The sequence below is a fragment of the Peromyscus californicus genome, unplaced genomic scaffold (genome assembly GCF_007827085.1).
Source record: "Peromyscus californicus insignis strain IS unplaced genomic scaffold, ASM782708v3 Scaffold_19__1_contigs__length_69161282, whole genome shotgun sequence".
Taxonomy (NCBI): domain Eukaryota; kingdom Metazoa; phylum Chordata; class Mammalia; order Rodentia; family Cricetidae; genus Peromyscus; species Peromyscus californicus.
Window position 1 is genome coordinate 21,219,929 of NW_026294491.1, and position 6,711 is coordinate 21,226,639.

A 6,711-nucleotide genomic window follows, 5' to 3' on the forward strand; every position below is an offset into this window, starting at 1 on the left:
TAAAGCTGTTTTGGCCTATGGCAAGAAAGCTTATAGTCAGGCAGAAAATCCAGGTAGAGATACAGAGAGAAGAAGGGTAGAACGAGGCAGATGCCAGCCACCACCCAAGGAGCAGCAAGATACCAGCAGGCTGGTAATGCCACTTATAAATTAATAGAAATGGGTTAAACTATAAAAGCTAGCTAAGAAGAAGCTTGAGCCATAAGCCATTCACTTTGTAACTAATATAAACCTCTGAATGACTATTTTATAAGCGGCTATGGGACGCAGATGAGAGAGATTTGTCTTGACCATGGGCTGGGTGGGACACAGGAAAACTTTCAGCTACATTTTGGTGCCCAACATGGGGCTCAAACCCATGACCCTGAGATTAAGAGTCTTATGTTCTACCTGAGAAAGGATCTGCTCTTTCTTTTGAAGTCAGTTTACCCTCAATGTCAGTTAATACATTCAAAATCTAATATATACATTTATCAAGTTGTACAAAATAGCATATTAGAACCAGATTCATTTTGATTCTACTGCTATTCAAGTCATAAAAATTCAGAAAGCATAGGCAGAAATTTCCCATGATTGTTGCCACAGAAATTCAGTTTTAGTTTAAGAAAACAAATAGAAGGCATAAGCATGCCTGCAGAGATGTTTAAAGCACTCGAATTAAAATAAAAACTTCTTGAAAGTACCTTTTATAAAGGTTTCTGGTAGAATCGTTGTAGCTAGTACACTATCAGCTCTGCTCATGTTCCTGAATGGAAATGAAAAGAAGAGATTGATATCATCTATATTATAATTTAGTTCATGATTCTCATCCTTTCAGAATGCTTTCCCTCAGTGACTGCAAAATAATAATAGTTATAAACAATCGAGAAATTGTTTATAAAGCACTATATTTAGAAAACCCATTTTAAAGCATAACTTAATGTATTCTTCCAAACAATACTTTAATGTCAAATTTATCGTCAGATTACAGTTTGTGTTTGTCTCGTCTAAAATAATTGTTTGTGTGTTATTTAGTAAGAACAATTTTATCTGCTACTTCTCAGGGTGCTCTGAAATAAGAGCAATTCAAGTAGAGTATTCTGTTTAATGACCAAAAATCTTTTTGAATACTGTAAGCAAAATTGGAACTTAAAAATAAATCTTAATGAGTGTTAGTTGGGTTAAAGTTTATTTTTCTTCCTCTTCCATCTCTAAATAATAGTGTATGGATATTAAGGATAAAGTGAATAAAACCAGAATAATGAATTTTAAATAACTTGCATTATATTCTGTATGAAGCTGAAAAATATCTCTGAAAGTTTAAAATTTGTCAAACAGCTTTACCTTCAACTTAAGTTTCCACCTGTAAGTGGCCATCCATTTATTGTAGGTATGTGTATGCACATCCATCTTTCTACATGCTCTTATATGCATGGTATGTATGTACACATAGACTCTTCTGTATCCTCTTATGTGTGTGAACATCCATTCTTCTGCATGATTTTATATGTATATGTGTGCATATTTATTTTCTGCATGTTGTTATATATGTGCATTTTAGTTAGGGCTTCTATTGCTGTGAAGAGATGCCACGACCACAGCAAGTCTTATAAAGGAAAACAGTTAATTGGGGTTGGCTTACAGTTTCAAAGTTCAGTATTATTCTCATGGTGGAATGCATGACAGCATGTAGTCAGACATGGTGTTGGAGAAGGAGCTGAGAGTCCTACATTCAGATCATCAGGCAGCAAGAAGGAGAACTGTGAGCCACTAGGCCTGGTTTTGAGCTTCTGAGACCTCAAAGCCCACCTCCTAGTGATACACTTCCTCCAACAAAATCACACCTAGTCCAAAAGGGCCACACTTCATAATAGTGCCCCTCCTTATGAGCCTATGGAGACCATTTACTTTCAAACCACCACAGTATATTATGTGTATGCACATCCTTTCTTCTACATGCTGTTATTTGTACATTACATGTATGCACATCCCTTCTTCTGTATGCTGGTATAAGATGAGTAGAGGCTGTCTGTAGACCACAGAAGCTTCAGATTGTTATGATTCACATGTATGTGTTGGAGATCAGGTAATGGTGGCATCTGTATGTTTCAAGATACTGAGTCTTAAACACTTGGAGATGAGCAGTGAAGAAGATCTCTGAGTTGTTTTGGTCTTTTGAATGTATTAATGAGGTTCTGAAAAATATCCTCAGGTATTAATAATTATTTCTGATTAAATCAACTTCATTTTAAATTTATAAAACAAGGCTTAATAATAACTAGTGAAACTAAGTTTATCAACATGTCATGGTCTTCTGATAGCAGCCCTGTTATGTGAGGACTTTAAACCCATGATGATTCCAGACATCAAATGAGTCTACATGGTGCAAAGAAACATCTCTGTGGCTAGCTGGGAAATTCTTCTACGTTGTAAGATGTGTAAGCTTCTCTACAATAAGAGGCTGCAATTACATGTTGGCTCATTCAATTTTCTCCAGACTTTAGTCTCTGTCTTAACACTTACTAATGTTCTAATTTAGGAATACATCTTTATGGTTAATTATGCTGCACTTCTAAAAACAATGCTCATTGGTTAATAGACAACATAAAGGTTAGACTTCTTCATTGCAACAAGCAAAAATAACAGCTGACAGATCACTATGGCCTTCCTAAAGGGACAAATCAGAAATAGAAAATTATGGTTGGAGTCATTAGGGATAACCTAGTTAGGTAATTCCAGGCAGGTCAGATGGTAAAGTGGCTTGAAATAGGATTTCCAAAGTAGCTGAATCATTATGATTGAGTAAGTGCATGATAAAGTAATAGGTGGGCACAACTAGGGAAAAATGTGCAAGTTTGCCTTCTAGGTAAAAATTCCTTATGAACTGCCATTTTACTATGAAAGCAAATTGCTATCTGCAATAAATCTATCTTGGCATTTCCTGAAGCAAAAGTACAGTTATTGATTGCTGAGACCTTTATCTTTCTCAGGAGAGACTTGCTTGAAACAATTATATTATGTAAGCATATGTTAATGAATGGTCCAGCATGAGTCCTATGGATACTGGCACAAATTTCAGTGGATGTCATAAAAATCCTCAATAATGTGGCCAGGGACTCAATTACAGCTCATCATTAGACAGAGATCACAGTGTTTTTAAAGGATCATAGTTTAATCTTTAAAAGAAAATTTCAAGAAAGCAAGAACCAGCAAGCATATGCTTCATTATAATTACACTGTAAAAAAATTAACAGAATTTAAGACTCAGCCATACAGTCTACTAGGACAATGTATAATTTAATTCAATATTATACAAAACTTTTGTATCCCAACATACTTTTGTATTTAAGGGTTGGAAGTTAATTTTTGCAAAATTTATTTTAAAACTGAGAGTGCCATTAAGAAGCACGAATTGCTGCAGTCACAAGTTGGGGTGATCCATTTAGAACTTGCTAATTTAAAAGACTTTTAAAACAGAGTATAAGAAAACAGCTAGATATGATAGTCCAAGGCAAATATGTTAAGGCAAGGGAAAGAGAAGCTAGTCTGAGACAGACACACTTGGACCTTTTTAAAAATTCAGTGCCATATATATATATGTAGATAGATAGATAGATAAGTAATCCTTGATAGAGGGATATAGTAAGTGTTTTGTGTTCCCACAGAAAAATATACAGAGAAATGGAACCACAATCTCACTGTCTTCCCTGAGTTCTGTCTCCTTTCTCCTTCCTTGCATCCTACTGGCAGAGTTCACCAGGACTTGGAAGATGAGGGTGCCCACTCATTTTAGATATTGGGAGAAGATAGAGCTGAACAAAGGGTGAATGTGGCTTCTAAGGAACACTTAGGAAATGTATATGACAAAGAATATTAGTGAAATAACAGAAGTAAGGAAATAATGCATAAGTATACAGAATGTTCTGATAGCTGTGGGTAGTTTAAGAAAAAAAATTAACCTTACATCACTTCAACCAAATAAGAAGGAAAAATTAATCCTGTTTCCCACTCTAAACTTCAGATGAGAGGAGTAAATCCTCACATGATGAAAATATAACGAAACAAGAGTTCACACATCAGAAAAAAAATATAAGACAAAGAAAGTATCCAAGGACAGACGGATTAAATAAAATCAGGTTGCAAACTCCTGGCAAAGGAATTAAGTCCACAAGATAAAACACACTCGAATACGAAAATAATCCAAATAGGGAAATAAATGCTTATAAATCCTATATTACAAATTAAAATATATAATCCTATAATGTAACGGTGTTAGAAATTGCTAATTCAAGAAAGTACATAATGATTCAACAATGGAGAACATTACCTTATGCATTCTAGTTCAGAGGAGGAAAAGAGTTCTGTGTGTGTAGACAGAGTCTTGGTGTCTCAGTACATCACCCTGGCTGCAATCCTCAACCCTGTCGCCTCAGATTCCTTAGTTCTGGAATGACAGATAAATACTTTCATGCCCAGCATTTCCTTCTTTTTCTATTTTAAAATGTTTAGAAAAACTAAAATTAGTAATCCATGAAGATACGAAGTTTCAATTAGATAAAAAAGAAAGATTGGTGAGTGTGGAAGATCATGTACATATTGGGGGTGGTGAGACAGCTCAGTGATTAAAAGCACATATTGTTTTAGCAGATAACCTGAGTTTGGTTCCTTGCAGCCATTTTTTTTTTGTTGAAATAACAACCACCCTTAACTCCAGTTTTGTAGAATTTTATACCTATTCTGGCTCATGTGGTCACACACAGAAATAAAAACATGTTTTTACTGTAAAATATTTATATTTATGTTAGTTACAGAGACTGAAATGCCATGTGGTACAGTACACGCAGATCTTAACTAGGTTAAAAAGTAGCACAATTATGAATGACAAAATGTCTCTGTCTAGAACCCTTTGAAATTTAGTGTTGAGTTTTCTTCCCAGAAAAAGTCATATCTATATCAACATTCCAAATTATTCCATACATTTAGGATTTCTTGACATGTGGTCATGAAATGTGGAGATTAAGAATACACTTAAGGATGATTTATGTATCAGATACTTTTCTGTTTCTATGATAAGATATCCTGACAAAAAGCAAGTAAGGGCTTATTTCATTTTACTGCTCCTGAGTACTGGAGTCCATCATGGCAGGGGGCACGTGGTAGCAGGACTTAGACTTGGCCAGGAAGCACAGAGATCACATTTTATTCATGCACAAGAAGCAGAGAGAACTGGAAGTGGATCCTGGCTATAAAATCTCAAAGCCAAATTCTAGTGACAGACTTATTTCCTCCATCAAGGTTTCACATCCTAAAGGCTCCCTAACCCCTCCAAACAGCACCACCTACTGGGCACCAAGTGTTGAAACACATGAGCCTATGGGGGACATTTCTCATTCAAACCACAACACTACAATAATAATTATATTTTGTGAGTATGAGAAGTATGCCATCTAACACTATTATCATGTATTTATATAAAAAGCTTACAGTAGTAAGAAATTAGAGAAATAACAAATTTACAATAATTAGAATGACAAAGTTGTCTCTGTTTTCCAAGCATTGAATTTATCTATTCAGTCCCAACAGAATCTTGGGTGCTGAAAGTAATAAGTTATTGGAAATAATATGACTAGTTAACACATGAATGCAAGTTAAATGTATAAAAACAATAGTTTTCTTGTTTCCCAGTAAACAAGAGAGATAATAAAAAATAAGAAGATATATTCTATTGGCAGTCTTAAATGAAAAATCTAAAAAAAAATTCAGGATATCTGACAGCAATATACAGGAACTCCATAAATAATATATTTCTGAAAATGAATTTGTAATAAATACAATAGCATAATATGCTCTGGTAAACAACAGATTTGTACAAAGGTAATAATTCATCAAAGTATGGTTAAGTCTTAATAGAATTTTAATTAAAATTCTGGTAACATCTAGTTGAAAAACTTCAAATGTGTTTCTTAAATTAAAATGAGATTAGAACAAATTGGAAAAATTCCAAGCAAATTAAAGATAGATTAATGGTGATAGGCACGTGCAAGATAACACAACATTTTACATACCTATAGCAATTAATAGAGTGAGCACAGTACTGACAATCAAACCTGTAAAATATCAATGGAATTGAATAATCAGCCTTACAGAAAAAAAAATCCTGGTTGAGCATGGCCTGATATGTTCTTTGAGAATGCATTAGGAAGGCTAATTTTATCTTACTTTTGGGAAGAATAAGTAAAAAAAAAAAAGATTATTCCCAGTGATTGGATCTCTGTGAGTTCCAGGCCAGCCATGGCCACACAATGGGACCCTGTCTTAAAACAAACAAATCACTAGCAACAACAACAACAACAAAAGCATTGTTTCTGTTGTGGTGGTTTGCTATTCATTAGCACTAATTTAAGCTGATTAAAGGTATTCTGCGAAGGCATTTAGAGATATATCCTTATACAACACATTCCTCGAGTAATGACATAGCCATTGCCCCCTTTCACTCCTAACTCCAATGACTCCCCAGGAGACCTGCACAAGAAAAGATCCACCAACAGTCCCTCACGGAAAGGGAGTTCACTCCACAGTCCCCAGTTGTCCTTGTAGGCATGTAAGTAGTTATGGTTGCTAGGAGGTAAAGAGAAATGTTTTTTCAGTCCTGTAGCATCTCAAAAGTTCCCATATTCCCACCACTAACCCTTTAAATCATGTTCCCGAGAATCACCCTGGTTAAACTCAGAG